Below are 20,456 nucleotides of genomic sequence, written 5' to 3' on the forward strand. Positions count from 1 at the left end.
GTTACGTTTCGCATCACATGTCTATGTAAACTCCCAGTTACACCTCTTTTTACTGTTATCTCTCGCGACTGTTACACGTCACGCCTTCTGCTCCACCCACTGTTACGCCTACTGCAATGTAATGCTATGTGTTTGCGCTATGTATATAAATCAATGTTATGTTATTAAATGTTAGCGCGCTCATCCCAGACCTAGCCCCAGCAGCTGCTGGGCCTCTTTTCCCCTGCTGGGCCCCAGTTGTCCTGCCGGGCCTTATTGTCCTATTCCTATGCAGGTTGTCCTGATCCTGTCCTTATGCTGTAATAAACCTGCAGAAACTCCTACTACCTCGAATCTTGACTCTTATTTATTGAGCTATCTGTTATGCTATAAGTCTAGTCAAAAATAGGGTATTATTTATTTATTTACCACATAATGGCGCCCGAATAGGGACTTGCCCTTTCCCCACGCGTCGGTGAAGCCACGCCGACCCCCTGACCCTCTGCAGTCGTGACGGAACCATACTGGCCAGTGCAGATATTTCTGCTTCAAGTATCCCTCAGGCCCACGGAGGAGACGGAGGAGGCGGTCCAGCATCCGAACGAGACGGTGGAGGAACGCGGCGAGTCCCGACCAGAGCCCAAGCCGAGAGTCCAAGGTCCGAGGTATCCGGAGGTCCACCCGTAACTGAAGTCCGAAGCCCGAAGTTCGTCGTCGTAGTCCAGTCCCGTCCGAGGCCTTCCGTTCCGTGCTGCCCGGTGAGTACCATTGCTGGGGTAGTGTCTAGACAGGGTCAGTCTAAATTGACTCCTGGTCCGTGGGTTGGTGGTACCCAAGCCCACAAACGAAGTATTCACCTAGGTGGATACGGGTCTTGATGTGTTCCTTTATGGGACCGGTATGTTCCGTACTGTTATAGCAGTGCATCCAGTAATTCTAGTCTGTTCCGTTCTCGAGAATTCTGTTCTGTTTCTGTTTTCAGTATTTTCAGGTAGTATTCTGTTCGAACTGTTATTTATAATGTTGTTTAATGTATTTCCAATGTCGTGGTATGCCTGAATTGTTTTCCCAATTGTTATTGTTTTTCGTGTATTGTATTGTGTTCCGATTCAAGTTTAGAATGCCGCTCTTTTCCAAGTTACGTCAGTTAAAAACTAGAAAGGGTCTGCTGGAAGCAGCAGTTCCTGTTCCGCCTAGGGACAGTCCAGGTCACTTTATGTATCAGAAACATGGCATAAGCGCCATATTGTATCTAGATTTATGGGTAGAATATACCAAACAGTTAGAAGAAAAGTATAGATGGCCCGTATCGGGTACATGGGATGCCGAATGTATCATGCGAGTAGAAGAAGCATTATGGAAAAAGAAAGCCAGACAGTCACAGAAAGATGCCATCGAGTTATGGCGTAAGGAAGCTCATAAAAGAACGGAAAAGGAAGTCAGAAAGTCAGAGTTAAGTAGAGAATCCCAAGAACGAGCCCAAGAAAGAGAATTAATCGAGATAGGTGAACAAGTCAAAGCCGAACAGTCAGATAGACAGAGGCATGCCCTTATTAAGGGTATGTATCCTCTCCTTGCCGAAGGCTTGCTAAAAGCGACCCCAGAGGCACCCAGTAATTTCCCGCCACCATTGGTTCCGACCAAGCTACGTCACAAACCGACCGCAGCTGATATTTTTATTTCGTCCTATTTGGACGACACAGTTCCAGAATATGCAAATCCAGTTCGCGCTCCACCAGTCCCTGTAAATCAGGCACTTCCCGTTCCTCCAGACACCGGAGTACCTGTTACGGTACCCCCGGGTCAGCCTGCCATACAAGTTCAACCCACGTTACAATTACCGACCCTGCAAGCACGAAGAATGTCAGTCGACGATTCTAGTCTAGGGGCCGCAGGAGGAGGTCCTCCTCAAACCCCGCCGCCACACAAGCGTTTATCAGCACTCGAATTACATGCTCAAGCATCACAGCGTACTCCTAAAAGTAATAAGTCTGTTACAGAAATCAGACAAGCCCTTGCCGAATGTGTCTATGACGCAGTCCCAGGCGAGTATAATATGGTTTTATATTCCGTACGCGTAAGAAGGGTGACCGAGTATCTAGTCACCTTGCCGAATATGAAAGAAGATCTAGACAGAATATATCGTTTCATCCGTACAGGGGATGATCCAGAAAGTATTGGCGAGATTATGTCTCAAAGGAAAGCCGAGATTCAGCTCATGATATTAAAGTTCCTGATCAATTGTCTAATAAGAGAACAAGATTACCCGTCTAAAGATCCCGCCGAAATGAGAATCCTAACAAGGTGGAGTGATAATATAGCCGAGGGTAAGCACAAGACCATTAGTGCCATGGAAAGTATGTACAAGAAAATTCGTAAAGAAATAATAAGGTTACACGAACAGCGTAAAGCAGCACAAGTAAGCGAGAAAGAAAGTATCTCTGATCCTGAAGAGGAAGACGAGAATCCCGCCAGAATAGCGTATGTAGGAAAATCCAGATTTCCAGATCGCCATTTACGCCTAGAACCCAAGTCTGTTTTTCATCATCCAACACCAGAACAAGGTTCTCTAGAACAAGTATTTCAAGCTACCGATCACATTCTGAAATCACGAGTCGGTTATAGTGAGTTAAGTACCATGCATGAACAAGAACTAGCCCGATCAGCAGTCCGATGGATTACTGATTCTACCACTTTTCCAGACGAAATAGTGGCACAAATGTTTCTGAAACTGCCCCCAGCCGAGCAACGACTGGTGGGTATGTATATGATCCAGCACCTCATTACTCTGTATGAGGGTCAACACTCTGATCCAGGCCCGTTACACGATATCCTGAACGAGTTACTCCAGTACAGATGGAGAGGTCTAGGTACCGATTTAATTATTGTTATTCTAGAACAGCGCCACAAGTATAGAACGTTCCTGAACCCGCATTTTGTTCATGTCTCACCCCCAGAAAGTAAACCATTCTACATAGACAGACAGAATCCGCTACGAGAAGTCCACCCAGTCCAAGGGGCGGGTGGCGTAATGCAACGAGTGTTTGTATACACTCCGATTTCAAAGATGGAACTTCTCGAAATGAAAAAATTAATTCCCTGTCATGACAAAGATCCAGCAGGGTTCCATAGAGAATTAAAAGACATGCTCCGTATGGGAGAATACACTTACCCAGATATCATTAAAATGTTAAAGGTCCTGCTACCCGCAGGGGTGTATGAAAAGTTAAAAGAAAAAGAATGGGAGGTGGGAGAGAAAAAGATCGATTGGACCGCTCTAGAAGCTGAAGACAAGGCACGAGTACCAGGTACCGGTCTTGGAGATAAATGTAAAGAATTACCAGAATTATTGATTCAAGTTTTACCCAGATTATTGACAACTAGGAGAGAAGACTGGGATGCAATCTCAGCCTGTAAACAGAAACAAGAAGAGGATATTAGTGATTTTTATTCTAGATTTGAGAAATGTTTCAGTATTAACAGTGGTCTCAAGACAAGTAGTGAGTCATACCCTCATCTTTTCGTTACCAAATTAGTCGAGAATTCAAGTCCCCAAATTAAAAATCGAGTTTTGAAAGTCGAAAGCACCTGGCAAGCAAATACTCCGTCCCAGATGCTCCAGATGCTCCAGTATCACCAGAATAGAATTAGAGAAGAGCAAGAACACGAAAGAAAACGTATGAAAGACACGAAAATGAAAGTGCTAGTTGCGCAATCTATTCCTCAAGACAGTCAGAAGAGGAGTCCGATTCAAGCCAGTCATCCTGCAGCTCCCGTTAAAGGGAACTGCAATTATTGTAAACAGCCAGGTCATTTTATAAACGAGTGTGCAGTTCTGAAACACAACATAGCTACTGGTAAGACTAAAGAAAGACCACGTCCGCCGAGACAAGAACAAGTTTCACAGATTCCTCAGCCACAGAATGCACAACAGACAGTTACAGTACCGCAGCCTATTGCTGCAACACAGCACGTTACATCGCAGATGTACCAGTATGCACAGTCCGAGTATCCAGAGTACCAGTCATATTCATGAAACAGCCTAGAGAGGGAGGTAGGCTTGCCTCTCATCGAGATACCTGTAGACCAAGAAGGTCCCTATGTTCACAGTCAAGTATTAGGGAAAGACAGAAAGTTTTTGATCGATACAGGGGCAAGTAGGACCACAATTAGTCACGCCGAAGTTCCAGGGGCTCCGCTCTCAGGCTCAAGAAATGTTTCCCTTGGATTTTCAGGAAAACCCATCGTTAATGAGATTTCAAAGCCAGTTACTCTAGAAGTAGGTCCATTGTCCCGTACTACTGATCTGTTACTTACTAAGTCATGTCCAGAAAATCTATTAGGCATTAAGACATTGAAAGAATTAGGTGCAGTTATTTGCTGTTCCCCAGAAGGAATACGTCTGTTCCTACGTGACTTTAAGGGTCACTATGTGTTACGAGATTTTGATTCAAGATTGTCTAATGTTCCGCAGCATTTATGGGCGCAAGGTCCAACTGATGTAGGTTACATGCAAATCACACCCTATCGTGTGACTCTCAAACCAGGTGTAGTGTTACCACGAATCAGACAGTACAGATTGCCACCTGAGGCTGTAGCAGCCTTATCCAAAATTATTGACGAGCTCATGGCTCAAGGAGTAGTTGTAGAAACTGACTCCAATGTATGCAATTCTCCGATCATTCCAGTCATGAAGCGTACTGATCCAAATGCACCCCCAGTATATCGATTAGTGATTGATTTACGAGAGCTTAATAAATGTATTATTCCTCAGTACCCAGTTGTCCCAGACATTTCTTCCCTGTTAACAGCCATTGATCCCGAAGCCATGTTTTTCACTGTTATTGACCTCAAGAATGCATTTTTTAGTGTTCCAATTCATCCAGACAGCCAGTTTCTTTTCGGATTTTGTTTAAATGGAAGGAGCTATATGTTTACACGCGCTCCTCAAGGTTTCACAGAAAGCCCTAGTATTTACAGTCAAGCACTCAAGAGACAACTAGACAATATTCACATGCCAACTGACACTGCCCTGCTCCAGTATGTCGATGATCTACTGATCACAGCCCGTTCTGAACGTGCTTGCGAGCGAGCATCACTTACAGTTCTGTATTTTCTAGCCGAGATGGGGCACAAGGTGTCACCTTCAAAGCTTCAATTCTGTGTCCAGCAAGTGGTATACTTAGGACACTTGCTGTCCAAGAGGGGTAGGCAGTTGACACCCGACCGTATCCAGCTAATAGCGAGTCTTCCCCAGCCCAGAACCCAGAAGGAGGTACGTGCCTTTATCGGCCTTACTTCTTATTGTAGACAATGGATTCCCCAGTATGCATTTCTAGCCAAGCCACTGATACAGTTAACGACACAGGAGGCAGCCGTATCGACTGTCCTCCCTTGGACATCTGAACATACACTTAGTTTCAACGAGTTAAAGAAAGCCCTATGCCAAGCTCCAGTTCTAGCTACACCGAACTACAGTAAGCCTTTTATACTTTTCGTTACAGAACGCGAAGGTACAGCATTATCTGTTCTCACACAAGATCAAGCAGGTCAATACAAGCCCTGTGCTTATTTTTCGAGCACATTAGATCCAGTCGCCCAGGCGTTGCCTGCGTGCCTCAAGTCAGTTGCAGCCACAGCACTAGCTATCAGACAAAGTGATTCCATAGTTTTAGGTCATTCCCTGACAGTACAAGTTCCACATTCAGTAGAAGTTCTTTTAAACCGAACACAAACTCAACACTTGACCATTGCACGTTTAACAGGTTATGAACTGACACTGTTCCAGCCACACATAGAAATTAGACGCTGCAACGTCCTGAATCCTGCTACACTGTTACCATCAGTTAATTCAAATCCAGACACACATGATTGTATGGAAGTAGTTAACATTACGACAAAGCCAAGACAAGACCTGACAGATATTCCGTTACCAGATCCTGACCTGACACTTTATGTGGACGGTTCATGTATGAGAACTAGTACAGGAGAACTAGTCGCCGCGTATGCAGTGACTACTGACACTGAAGTTATTGAAACACACCGTATTGATACTCTGTCCGCTCAAGCAGCAGAGCTAGTTGCTCTGACACAAGCCTGTATACACGCCAAGAACCTGAAGGTTAATGTTTACACAGATTCACGTTACGCATTCGGAGTTGTACACGACTTCGGAGTGCTCTGGCAGGAGAGAGGTTTTATGACTTCTCATGGAACCAAGATTCAGCATGGTCCCCTTATTCAAGCTCTGTTAGATGCCATACATTTACCGACATCTATTGCTATCATGAAATGCAAAGCACATACGAAAGTCACTGACATTATTTCCCAAGGTAATGATCTAGCAGACCGCACAGCCAAGCTTACAGCACAGACTCCAGACATTCCAGTAAACATGACGCATATTCCAGATCTGATTACATGCATGACAGTTAAGGACCCTACACAAGATGTCATAGATATTCAGTCACATGCTACTCCCGATGAAATCAAGAAATGGTCTGTACAAGGAGGGGTCCAGACAGATCAAGGATGGTTAACGAAGGGTAGAGCCACATGGTTTCTCCCCGATTCTATGGTTCAAGTCATTATCAACACCGCACATAGTCCAGCACATTTAGGAGAAAAAGCTATGTTAGACAGTATCCAGAACATTTGGTTTAACAAGCATTTACGAGCTGCAGCCAAGCAGAAAGTCCGTACCTGTATGATATGTTGTCAGTTTAATCCAGGTAAAAGTGTCCCGGTGGAACAAGGTGGTTTCCAGCCCCCTGACCACCCTTTTGAGGTCCTCCAGATGGATTATATTCAAATGGAGCGATGTCGAGGTTTCAAGTATGTCCTCGTAGTTGTATGCGCTTTGTCCAGGTGGACAGAAGCATATCCAGTCCCAGATTACACAGCCGCGACCACTGCCAAGCAGTTGGTTCGTGAATTCTTCCCTAGATACGGACTCCCTAGAGTCGTATATTCTGATAACGGTCAGCCATTCTCATCCGAACTCATGAGACACGTTTCCCTGTTGTTAGGGTACCAGTGGAAGTTCCATTGTGTACGCCATCCAGAAGCAGCTGGACTAGTCGAAAGACATAATCAGACTCTGAAAATCCGTATAGCAAAAGTCTGTAAAGACAAGGGTGTGGACTGGTTAGTAGCTTTGCCAGTCGCTCTGTTTTACATGCGTATGGTCGCACATTCCAGATCAGGTCTGTCCCCGTATGAGGTCGTTTTCGGCCGCCCCCCTAACATGTGGGGTACTCCTAGACCCCGAAGTATTACCGATGTTTCATGTAATATGCTGACAGATTACCTAGCTTCCTTGATGTCTGCCCTCAACTCATGTCGTTCACAGGTTGCCGCCGCATTTCCAGACAATACCGAGGTGGCACCGCACGAGATCGTTCCAGGATCCTTGGTGATGATCAGAAATTTTGACAGATCAAGTCCGCTGGAACCACGTTGGAAGGAGCCACGTCAGGTCCTCTTGACCACCCGAACTGCCGTCAAGTTGGAAGGCAGGAAGGGGTGGGTCCACCTTTCTCATGTAAAACTTTTCAAAGGATCGAAACCAGACATTGCCAAGAACATTTCCCAGGATTCGAAGGATTGCCAGAACATTGTTTTAAAGGACTGTCCCGCACCAGACTTTATTACAACCCCTCCCTTGTTAGAGAAAACTCCGCAACAGGAGTATAAGTTAAAGCTCAGGTCTAATAAGTCAGCCAGTTTGATTGTATAAGTCCTCCCCTAGGTGAAACGGTTAGACTGTTTCTGACATGTATAAAATAGACCCCCATAGTGAGAGAGTCAGTCGAAGTTCACTTCAATGCATCGTTTTTCTAAGTTTCATATTATTTCTTAGCATAATGATTTCCTGCACCAGTTATGCTTTCTATCTGTGTTTTCCAGTTCCTCATGTAAATATGTCTGCTCATACTACAGTAGAGCACACGTTTAGTGATCTGCCTCCTCACGAATATTCATACCGCCTCGCCATGCGTAATAACACATTCATCCGTATGTTACATTATTCACACCAGACCAGCAATGCCACTAATTGTTGGGTGTGTGGTCGACTCCCCCCTTTCCAGACACCGAAGGGAGTTCTGCCACTTTTTCCTTATCCATTCTCACACAATGGTTCGTGTGGAGCATGGTCCACGTTAACGTCATCCTCAACAGATATGTCTTTTCTTAACAGTACATGTTTCCCAGACAAGCAAGGTTTCCCCCACAGAACAGGTTTAGATTTAGAAAATGAAGTATATAATTTAGGAAATTATTCGTCGAATTTCATGGTTCTGAATGTTCAGTCTGATACTACTCCAGATTCACCCGCTATTTCAGTACTACCAGTCAAAGGCGAATTATGTGTCCGTAGTTATGGTTCTGTACATATAGGTCATAGTGAATGTACTACTGTTATCCAGTATAGTGACAGTGGGAAATCTATTTTTATAGCTTCACGTCATTCTTATTTTGTTTGTGGTCAAACTGCATATGTCCGTCTGCCCCTCGATTGGGAGGGAACCTGTTACATTGCCTTCCTACTGCCACCTGTTTTTCTAGCCCCACCTGATTATCATAGGAATTCTTTCTTAGTACACACTAGACACAAGAGAAATCTCCCGATTGTCGATTATACTGAAACCGCCGCCGAGCAATTCATTGATATAGATAAAGGTGTTTTCCCTTATTTAGGTACAGTTGTAAATAGTAAACTAATTCGTAGGTTAACAAGAACCCTTGAAGCTGTAGTAGATGAGACTGCCTCTGCTCTAGGTAACTTAACTGAAGAGCAATCCTTTATGAGAATTGTCGTTTTACAGAATCGTCTCGTCCTTGACGTCATACTGGCCGATAGGGGCGGGGCCTGTAGAATTCTCGGATCCAGTTGTTGCATTTTCATTCCAAATAACGCGCCGTCTGTTTATTCAGCTATAACCAGACTCCATAAAATTGCCCATCTGTTACATCAAGATCCAGGCACCTGGACATGGTCCGGTTGGTTCTGGAATATAATTTCCGCATGGGGATGGAAAGTCCTGTCCTTCCTAGGTATTGCAGTAGCGATTATATTCAGCTGCTGCCTCTGTATACAATGTGGCCCTGCGATTTGCAGCATGTGTGCTACCTCTTGTATTCCTAGTCCCAAGCCCCGTTCTAAATCTCGTTCCAAGACAATTCGAGACGAGCAAATGGTACTGTATGAAATGATAGACGGTATCATGAATATTGATGTTTCCTGATGGAAACGTAGTGACAAGGAGGGAATGTGGAAAAGTAAATTTTGCCATGTTCTGTGTCCCTACGCCCCATCCATCATATGTTATGTATGCATGACCAATATGCGTATGTTATTCCCCATTTCTGATTAAAGACGCAATTACAGTTGTGTCCACCTCTAATATGTTAGTTTCCAGTTCTCGTGAATACTACGAATATCAGGCCTATGTAAAGTAATGTTGCCACGTTTCTCAGTGTGCACGTTATTCCATTATAAAGTCCCCGTTTCTAGGCCTCAAAAGGGCCCGGACCCTGGATTCAGCTCCTGTCTCCTGAAAGCCTCGCTGAGGAGCGATACAGCCCCCACCTGTATCCTCGACCCTTCACTTACTTCCTGCCTTGCAGTGCCCGGTGCACCCCGGCTCTGCCTCTGAGTCTGCCAAAAGTATGTTATAGTTCCAGCTATCAGTTCAGTCCTCCTCCTCTGCATTCCTAAGCTACTGAACTGCATCAATAGTTTCCGTCATTGTCTAGCCTTCTCGTCTCCATGTTAGAGAAATACTGTATTTAATGGTCATTTAATATTCATCACGCACTACATGTAGAATAATGCATGGTCCAGTCTTAGAATCAGGTTAGCCTCTCCCCTCATGACTTCTAGTTTATATCAACATGTTCCCTAAACATTAGATACCAGATAGGGTTTAGGTACATGTCGCTCCGACCCTCCAGACTTTAGTCTCTGCTCCTAGCACAGAGTTCGTAGCCCCCAGCTTCTCCTAGTAACACGTCATTGCCAGTTTTCGCGCACCATTAGGTTAGAGGTCCCGGCTCCTTAGGTAGCCCCCTCCAAAGTTTCCGCCCATTCATGACATATTCTGTTACGTTTCGCATCACATGTCTATGTAAACTCCCAGTTACACCTCTTTTTACTGTTATCTCTCGCGACTGTTACACGTCACGCCTTCTGCTCCACCCACTGTTACGCCTACTGCAATGTAATGCTATGTGTTTGCGCTATGTATATAAATCAATGTTATGTTATTAAATGTTAGCGCGCTCATCCCAGACCTAGCCCCAGCAGCTGCTGGGCCTCTTTTCCCCTGCTGGGCCCCAGTTGTCCTGCCGGGCCTTATTGTCCTATTCCTATGCAGGTTGTCCTGATCCTGTCCTTATGCTGTAATAAACCTGCAGAAACTCCTACTACCTCGAATCTTGACTCTTATTTATTGAGCTATCTGTTATGCTATAAGTCTAGTCAAAAATAGGGTATTATTTATTTATTTACCACATTTATTTCAAACATAAATTTTGAAATATTCATGCTTCTCCCGCCCCTGACAATAACACGAATAGTGAACAAAGAGGCAAGTCAGTTGTTATGTACAGCCTTTGGGTGGGCTAGTTTGCTATTATACATGAACAACATTATAGTTTGTTAATGAAACACAGAAGTTTTTGTACAGTGTACACCCTAAAGTCATGTATTTATAGGACCTTTTATATGTGATAATGAAGAAAAAGGGGGGAAAGTGAACTAAATAAGATTGCCTAGGAAAGTGAGCTAAAAAAAGATTGCCTAGGATCACACAATTTGGTCAAGTAGCAAAGCCAAGATAGAGCCCAGATTTTCATGTTTCACATTGTGCAGTTCAGCCACTAGATGTCAATGATCCGCTTCCTCTATTATCCATTTTACCCCCTCGCCTGGACCGCCACACTGCTGGCATCAGTGCGGCCCTCCGTCACACCACAGACTAAACTTTTTGGGCCCAGGTAAAATGTTTGCGAATACCCATGCTTCAATGTTTGGCGCAACAACATGCCACTGAATAAAGAGGGCTGTTTGAAAGTATAAGTATACAATACACATAGTGTTTGTAAATGTAAAATATCTTTGCTAACACTAAATCTAAAATGATATTTTTCCAAGTGTAATCCATGTGAGGTTTCAAACATTGCTTAAGCCTGGCTATAGCGTCATGACATTGTTCAGTTCACGCTCTCCTACCAAGGGAGTTTCTTTGGGAAGATTCCTAACTATTTCCTGATCTTCATAACCAAGGTAATGTAAACAACCATATACATTTCTTTCAACAGTCATTTTTGACTCCCCAGTGGCAATTAGATAGTCTAAAATTCCTCCTTCCATCTTTTCCAAGGGATATGTGGATCCCCTATACAGTAAAGGAATGTTTGTGGGTACTGAATTGCATTTTGGGACTAATTAAGAAGTGCAATATGTATTTGAAGATATAAGAATATGCTACTCGCCGAAAAAAACGCTTCGACGCCTCGTGAGGGGTAGTAATCGCTATATAAATGCAATTACAATACAATAGGAGTATAAAATATGGGAAGAAAGCAATATCAAAACTATTTTCAGAATAGTGTAATCAATATTAGGAAAGTACACATTTTGCTGTGTAGTACTGATAGTTAGAGAACACATTGAAAAGATCAGCCTAAAAGTCATTCAAATCAAGAAATTTCATTTCTCAACGCCTGTGCATTGCAGAGGGAAAACATGTCAGAATGCAAGGATGCCTTCATTTTAGCCGTTCCTTAGTTTCTGTGACATAGAAAGGAAGGAAGGAAGGATTACAATGAAGGCCCATTTGCCACCTGGCCCAATTTTGCTATCGAAACAGAAAGAGAACGGCAAGGATCACCTTTAATTTCTAAGTACAAGGGTTAAAAAAAAATGTTTCAGACTGCATTAATTTGAAGATCAAATGTTATTTTTTGTCTACCATAATTTCGGTTGTATTTAAAGGGTGTGGTGGGTCGGCTTATGGTGATGGATCCAAGTGTATCACCATTTGTACACCATGAGCAAGAGAGGATGCTGGTGGGGAAGGAACAAGAAGTTTACTGGAAATAGGGTGATATTTCCTAGCAGGGCGAAACAAAAAGCACGAAGGGAGAAAAGGGGAGGAGCGGGAGAAAAGCATGAGAGGGGCAGGTGGGAAGCAGAAACACAGACCAAGACACGTGGAAGGAAGCAAGCAAGAGCACACTATGGCCAATGGCTATAAGGTAGCCCCTCATGCAGTTCAATGCAAGTACTGAATTGGAGGCCGAAACAGAAAACAGCATAAAGCGAGAAGAAAATACGCCAGTGGGCTAAGCCTCAACGTGACAACGTCTCAAGCCAATGACTATAAAGACTGGTAAAAAAAAGTCAAAGATTGACGGTCAGACCCAAAGTCACCTGAAAGGCACTTATAAGAACTGACAATATTCCACCTGGAGTGGTAATTCCGGATGAGATTCCTCCACTCATCGTTATAGGTGGCCTGGTGTCTCAGGGCATGGAATTCACATCCTGCAAAATCTGAACCCGGTAATCTAATGTCTGCACACTACAGACTCAGTTATTCCAAATCTGGATACATAGGGGGCACAGGTTGAAGGCAGGGGCATAGGCCGACCCCAACCCAACTCCTGCAGCCAAGTCCAGGTTTTCTCCAAAATCACTCAACACCCTGTCCCTTTCCTTCAACGCAGCAGTATTGGTTAGGAGAAAACGCACTTGAACATATCAACAGCCGCAGGCAGAGGCTGTGGCCTCTTGGCTTCAAGCAGGAGTTAAATGTAGGCCGATTTGTCCGCGGAATCAGGGGGAAAACCAAACGGATAAGGACTCCTGGGACAATGCAGACATTGCCCACATTCCTAAACCACTGTGGTTATTCCCTATTCTGGGGGGAGAGCTTGTAAATGACAGATTTTGATGTGGTACAAGCCGGAATCAGGCATACAGTATCCTTGCACCATAAATATGGAATACTTGAGAACTAAGTAATTTAACTCAAAATTAGTATATCTGAAGTCACAGTAAGGTGAATTATGGGGCTAGGGACCAAAAGGTTTATAAACTTGTGCTGCAGCATCTCACCATCTTTCTCTACGCTTCCACAGCCACACCTCATCGCCAATTGGACCAGTGATCATTTGCTGAATCGTGCAGTGTTCTTTCAGGGTGATTGTATATTTAGCGGTGTTTCTTCTCCCAAGTTCAGGTGGGGATTTCTTTCATAGGTCACAGAGTATTTTCGATCTCACATAATTTCTGGCGTATTTACTGGGCGAGCGATATTGGTACCACATGGGTAGGAGACGTATACGTGCTGGTTAAGCCCTCCAACGGCTACACCAGATATAGCCCACATGCTGGGGAGATGGGTCTGCATTACAGATGCAGGTTCTGGTCCAGCTAGCCAAGAACATCTCCCAAAAGAGTGACAAGGGTCCAGGAAGAGTGAGGTGGGATTTCATTACAAGACCAGAGGCTACCATTGTGCATAAATCTTTCATTGCTGCCCCCAACATGCAGCTTTTTAAAGAACATAACACACGTCATAAACAAAACATTCAAGTTTAGAACTTTCAAAACAGTATATAGCACCATGTCACTAAGCATATTCCTTTTTTATATGCTACTCCTCAACAAGATAAATGCTATGACGTTACTTAAATTTGCTATGACTTTACTTTGTGCTTTTAATTATGTTCGTGCTTTATCAAACATAACTTACTTTATTGTAGTTACGCATGTTTTTTCTAGTTGACCCCTCCAATTTATGGTTGAGGTTTTTCTTCTTAAATGTTGTCTCCGCCTTATCGGTTCTCCGATTACTGTCTTTTTCTGTGCCAAGGAAGGTATTCTTTCAGTCGCCCCCATCCTGACCTCTTCTGTGGCTATTCAGGCTTACTTGATGGACCTACTACAGGCCCGGAGAGCGCCTTACGTGAATTTCCCCTAGGCTCATACCGCTTTTTGAGGGAGGGCGGGGAGAGAAATCTGCCATCTAGGCAAGCTTCAACACACGCTATTCTGCTCCTCTCAGAGTTTGAGAGGGTGCATCTGGGAGAAGTGATGGCCGATGCATGTTCTGGACATAACGCTGAATCCTCAATAGAACTGGAAAGAGGACTCGGCGTTTTGGCGGTCATATTTTCTTGGGCTTGACGCACTTTCTGCCTAACTTGTTCTGCACGCGGAGAGAGCGTTACTATAGGAACACAGTTTGAGTTAGTGTTGCTGTTTGGAAACGAAGCGCAACAGAGAGGCTGGTGAATATTAGGGTTTTTTTCATATTAAAAAAGAAAACCTCCCCCTGCCTCTGTACCCAGCGAGGATAACTTTAAAAAATACTTTGACAGTGAGCTTAGATCGTCACTTAGGGAGGCTGTGGAAGTCGTTTTTGTTAAAAGGAAAAGAGACTCTCCCGCCCCACCATTCTGATGAGGACTTTTTCTCTCTTTCGGAGGAGGAGTCACCTATGATCATTAAAGAGAGAGTCTCTAGAAAAATGTAAACACCTGATAAGGGAGGAGTGCAGAGTTGATAAAGGACAGAGACAAGGTAGCTTGAGTGTTACAACAGACCATGGTGTCCATAGCAGCACAAAGAGCAAGAGTGAACATTTTGGCGCAATGGAGTTTGGCGTTCCTCACAGCACAAGTGGAATGAGTGACCATCGTGGAACAAAAGCTGGTAAATGCTACTGCAGTACAGATACAGACGACATTTTGGAAGACAAGGATTTAGATAAGGTGGAAAAATATGTTTTTAATCCACAGGAGACTCTGGAAACTTATTTTCTGGATGAGGATTTGGAGCAACCTTCAACATCAAAGTCTATTAAAGATCCATCGAGTGCAGATATGTTTAATCCTACTCTCATAAGGCACCCAAGGGGTTCAGACTGCTGGTCTATGGACCATGTGACCTCTTTTATTAAGTTTGGGTACAAAAATCTCTTGATAAAGCAACATGTAACTTGATTAGGGCGGAGTGCCCTAAACCATTCCTGGATAACACAGCAGGAATACTCTACATCTGGACCCAGAGCTGTTGAATGTTCTCTAAAGACTGGGAAAGACCCTAGGAAAGGCCTTAAGCAGTGCTAGGATAGATTGTTGGACACCCTGGGTACTCAGACCAGAATCCTGGACATGGCTGAGGATGCCTTATGCCTGCTGGGGAACACCATTGCTGGGCTAATTGCAGAAAGAAGAGCCATCCTTATGAAATTAATCCTACATTGGGTGCTCTTGCCAACAAGGAAACTCCAGGTGACCTGAACGGTCTACTTTTTGGCGAGAGTTTTGTCAAAAAGTTGGGCAAGTACGTTTCTATGTTTACTGCCTTTAGTAAGGCACAATCTAACATGCGTTGCATGTTTAATACTAGAGTTTTTGGTAGGGCTGACAAGACAGGACTGGCTGTTAGCCCGGGGACACAAAGGTCCCAGTTTTATTACCAAAACCAGCAGACCTATGGAAGGAACTTCCTGTCCAAAATTGGCTTCTTCCTGCAAAAACGACGAACCCCTTGCACTCGTGGCAGCAGGGGTAGATCTCAAGGAGCTGGAAATCAATGTAAGCCTCAAAGCCAGTCAGTCAGTCAGAATAACTTTATTTCGCCAACACAATGTAGGCATAAAAAGTATACTACAGTAAAAAGAAACATTTGCAGTATTTCACAACATTACAGTGTGGTTAAAATATATAAAAATAGTAATATAAAAATACAAATTCATAATCATTTACACAATACAATAAAATTAGTTCATTGTTCGGTATATAATTTTAGCAAATTGTTGCTCTCTTTTTTAATGTAGATAGCAAAAAGGATGCCAGAGAACAACAAACAAAAGGGTCAGGTAGTGATTGGAGGTAATAAAGGGCTACACAACACTATCAACTTCATTTTACGCATAATGGGGATAATAAATCGCTTCCTTTCATCACAATAAAATTTACAGAAAAACAAAAAGTGTATGTCATTCTGAACAGATTGCTGATCACATGGACAAAATAGGAGGTCAGAAGCAACATAAACATTACGGGGAAAACCCAGCATTAAAGGTATATAATTCAGTCGAAATCTCACCTGAATGTACCTATGCTGTAGATTAGTGACGAAGGTTAAATATATGATATTTGTATCCTTTTGCATTATGCTAGGAGACGTCAAGTATGTCTTTACTGTCGACAAATTAATATTTTTAGCCTCCCTTTTTATCTGCCGTTTTGAAAGCAATTGCATTTTTAGTTTTTTTTTTTTAATTGAACAAGTAGTAGGGCCCAAAAAAAGGTGATGTAGCCCAGCTGCTTTCAATGTGGATTCAACATAAGTTAACCAAGTGATATTACCCACCCCATCTAATTTCAAAACATCCTTTAGAATGTCTCTTGTTAAGGCAAGGGTCTCTTTTTGCCATACTGAATGCCACATAAGAATTGGCGCCACTGCAATGGTGTCAGTAATGAGGGGTGCTCTCAGTTCCATGTGGCACTTATAGTTGGCACATGAGTTTGGTAAAGATAGAACCTTTTTTAAGAAATTATCTTCAATTATCTGCAGTTTTGCACAATCCCTTGTTCCCCAAAGAGCTGCCCCATAAGTGGCAGCAGACATAGTCTTTGCTTGATACACTGTTTTTATCATATCTATAGATTTTAGGCCAGTTTTTTAATGAATTTTGTTAGTGCCCCAATGTACTTCTCTATCTGGGACCCTCAATCTTCTTCTGCCAATTAGTTTGGGCAGCAAATGTGATCCCTTAATAATTAAAAGAGTCAACAACTCCCAGTTTGCCCCCTTCAGTAATGATATGTGAATAACTTTAGTACCTGCCACTAAAATAAAAGATTTTGAATAATTAACCTTCATATCTAGATTATTCATGAATTGGGTATACTCCAGAACTAGGAGGTGCAGTGCGTTGCCCATACGAGCTAAAAGCACTGCGTCGTCCACATACAATAAAATTGGCACCTGTGCTGATTATATATAGGGACATCCGGGGTGGAACCTGACAGAGCATATTGTACACCGTTGGTATAAAGAGCAAATAAGAAGGGGGCAAGAACGCACTCTTGCCTTACGCCTCTTGCAATTTTGAAGGATCTAGTACACTCACCGGCTCGTCCATAGCGAACACTTGGTTCTTCCAAATCAAAAGGTAAGGAGTGGGAACATTACATTTTTTCTTTCAAAACTGGTCTGGAATAACAAAGGTTTCATGGGTGTTGCAAACCGTGAAGGGTTTCAAAATAGAGTTTTGGGACAACCCTTAACAAAGGCATCAACCAAGGGAGTTATCCTTAGACCAGGACCAAACAAAACTGATAGATGCAGAGGTTACACAGATGATACACAAAAGGGGAAATTTGCGAGGTCGTGGACACCAAGAAGGATTTTGTCAGTACCATTTTCTTAGTCAAGAAAAAGGACAAAGGTTGGCGGACTGTAATAAATTTAAAGGAGCTAAACATGTTTCTAGTGTACAGGCACTTAAAGATTGAGGGAATAGACCTTTTGCAAGACATTTTACAGCAGTAAGAGAAGTTGAAGGATGCATCCTTCACAATTCCCATGGAAGTAGCTTCTCAGAAACATTTACATTTCACTTGGAGAGGTATTTTGAAGCAGTTCTCCCGTCTTCCCTTTTCTCTGTCACCAAGGTACTGGGCCCTGTAGTTGCTTTCTTGAGAAAGAGGGGAGTGCGCCAAGTAATTTACGTAGACGAATAATTACTTATGTCTCAAGATCAAGAGGAATTGCTGAAACACATGAAGTGGACAAGGGATCTAATAGAGGCCTTATGGTGAATTATCAATGTAGAGAAGTCTATCATGACTCCTACAATGAATTTGGAGTTTCTGGGGTTTCAGGTGGATATAAATCTGACCCAGCTTTGTCTCACGCAGAAAACATTGATGAAAATAAAGAAGGAAAAAGGTCATGTTCTAGCAAAGAAAGTGGCGACTTTATAGGATTTGGCCAGGGCGGTAGGACTTTTGTCATCCTCCATTCAGGCATTCTCCCCGGGTCTGTTGCATTACAGGGCACTCCAGAGACTAAAAACCCAAGGTTTGAGGAAGGATCTTTGGTTTGCAGATGTAATTCCCTTGTCCCAGGAGGCTCGAAACAATCTAGAGAGATGGAATGAATGGCAAGGCAATTTTTGGGAATGTTCCAGAGTTCATTGTAGAATCAGATGCAACTAACCTTGGCTGGAAACCAAAGATAGAAGAGATATAGACTAGAGGGAAAAGGTCCAGGAAGGAACAATCCATACACATACATTGTTTGGAGAGGTTAGCAGGGCTGAATGCTTTGATTTGTTTCAAGTCTAGTATAGCAAACAGCGTGGTGCTGATCCAGTTGGACAATTTCACTGCTGTTTCTTATATCAATAGCTTAGAGGGAGCAAGAGTGGAACAACTTACAAATCTAGCCAACAGAACGGTAAATTGTTACAGATTAGGTGTCTCAACAGGACATTCCTTAGTAAATTTTGCTACTGGCAGTGATCCCTTAGTCCTCTCAGTGAAGACAGGACTAAGACTTAGGCGGTCAACTAGAGTATGGTATGACTCTATGAAACGGCAACCTAGTTATTTACCTCTTGGTCGCCTGGCTAGATAACTCATAATAATTTCTTTGAGACAAATATTGTGGAATTTAGCAGCTTCGCTCGGCCTAATCTCTTACAGAAGAGTCTCAGACTTTAAGGCTCTTTTCGCAATTGGTTTTATTCCCCAGATGGAGTTCACTTTTTAAATACTCCAAGAAGTTGTGTGTGGCGAGTTTCATGAGACTTTATGAGCAAAAAATGTTGGAGTTTAGACCTGATGGAGATGATCAATTGTTTATTTTCTACACGAAACGTTATAAAGCAAAATCAACAGGTACTATGTCACAGTGGGTAACAGCAGTGATGTCCAAGGATGGAATCAATTTGACAAAATGTGGAGCTTACTCCTCTAGGAGTGCTATGGCTAGTGAATGTTTATGGGCAGGTGGCACACTTGCGGACATTATAAAGACAGCAGATTGGTCAAGTGCTAGCACTTTTGCGAAATTGTATCTGGAACCGGTGAAGCATGTGAGCAGTCTGATGCTGTGGAGCTTTAAACAGGCATAATGGTAGCTTCAGACCTTGTAATGAAATGGTAATTCTCCAAATACCATAGAGAGAGAGAATCTTGGTTTTATTATAGACAACAGAGGCTAACATTATCCCACCCACCTCTCCCAAATTCGTTTATTTTTACTTTACAGAGATAAAGGATTATTTACTTCGTATCACTTGGTTCTTTCTATCACTTGATTTCTTCTTTCCTTCAGCTAATTCTTTGCAGTAAGAACCTTTTCAGTCAAGCCAAAGGAGCATCTTTCATTTCGTCACAGCCCAAAAGAGGAATGTGCTTAGGGACAAGGAGCTACATACTCTTCTGAAGGTGCTAAACTGGAATGTTTTGTTTATGATGTGTTTATGTTATTTAGAGGGCTGCATGTTGAGAGCATACACAGAAAGTTCACACATTTAATATTAGCCTCTGTTGCCTTTAAAGAAATCAAGATTCTTCTTTTATGGTATTTGAAGAATCGCCAGTATATGCCATGGTATTGGAGCACCTGGTTTTTCTCGGCCCACAATCCCTTTCTAAGAAAAGATTTTTAGATTGACTGCATTTTCAAACTGGCTGGGTTTTCACCCAAAATGAAGTACTGGACAGTTTACTGTCAAAAGGCGAAATGCTATGCAGGGGGCAAGTAGCCTGGATAACTGCATTTCTAGCAATGTTCCCCAACGTAAATGATTTTAAAAATCAGTGGATTGTGATAATTAAGCCACTAATACATTTGAAATTATTTCTCATTCACTGTAATGAAACGCAACCCGAAATGTTCAACTCATACCACACAAAGAATTCTGTCTTGGGGCTTTGTTGTTGATTTGAAGCCTAGGTCATTCATCGAACCCAGCTCCTAAGAAAGTACAAGAGACACTTCCCCCGTATAAAATTTCCAAAATAAAAATACTCCGTAAGTTGAAGAAGTCAACCTTATGTCTCTGAATAGAAATAAGCAGTAGATGAAACACGATGTGTGTTTATCACAATTTCTTAAATAGTGCAACAGACCTTTCTATTCTAAAGTGTGAGACACTCATGGCCAATTAGAATTGGGAATTCCTAGTTTACAAGCTAAATAGATGCTGCCGTTATTTTAAGTCATTGGTTACTTGTGTCTGTGGCATGGGAGATCACCAATCTTCCACCTCAACCACGTATAACAGCGCCAACCAACCTACTGATTTACTTTGTGCATAATAAATATTAGGGAAATGTGTAGGAAGGCATAGATCTCGCACTAATAATTGAAGCCCTCTACCCGTCCTCATGGAGTGCTTTGCCACTTGCCCTAAAGCTCAGTCCGTCTGTAA

The 20,456-nt window shown here is 42.9% G+C and overlaps 1 protein-coding gene across 1 annotated transcript in view; it reads right to left on the minus strand.

The window, feature by feature from the left end:
* Positions 1–20,456, minus strand: part of PRR12 (proline rich 12) — a 602,934-nt gene that overhangs the window by 558,075 nt on the left and 24,403 nt on the right. The gene's annotated exons all lie outside the window — the stretch shown is intronic.

This window comes from Lissotriton helveticus, chromosome 7, assembly GCF_964261635.1.
Source record: "Lissotriton helveticus chromosome 7, aLisHel1.1, whole genome shotgun sequence".
NCBI classification, from domain to species: Eukaryota; Metazoa; Chordata; class Amphibia; order Caudata; family Salamandridae; genus Lissotriton; species Lissotriton helveticus.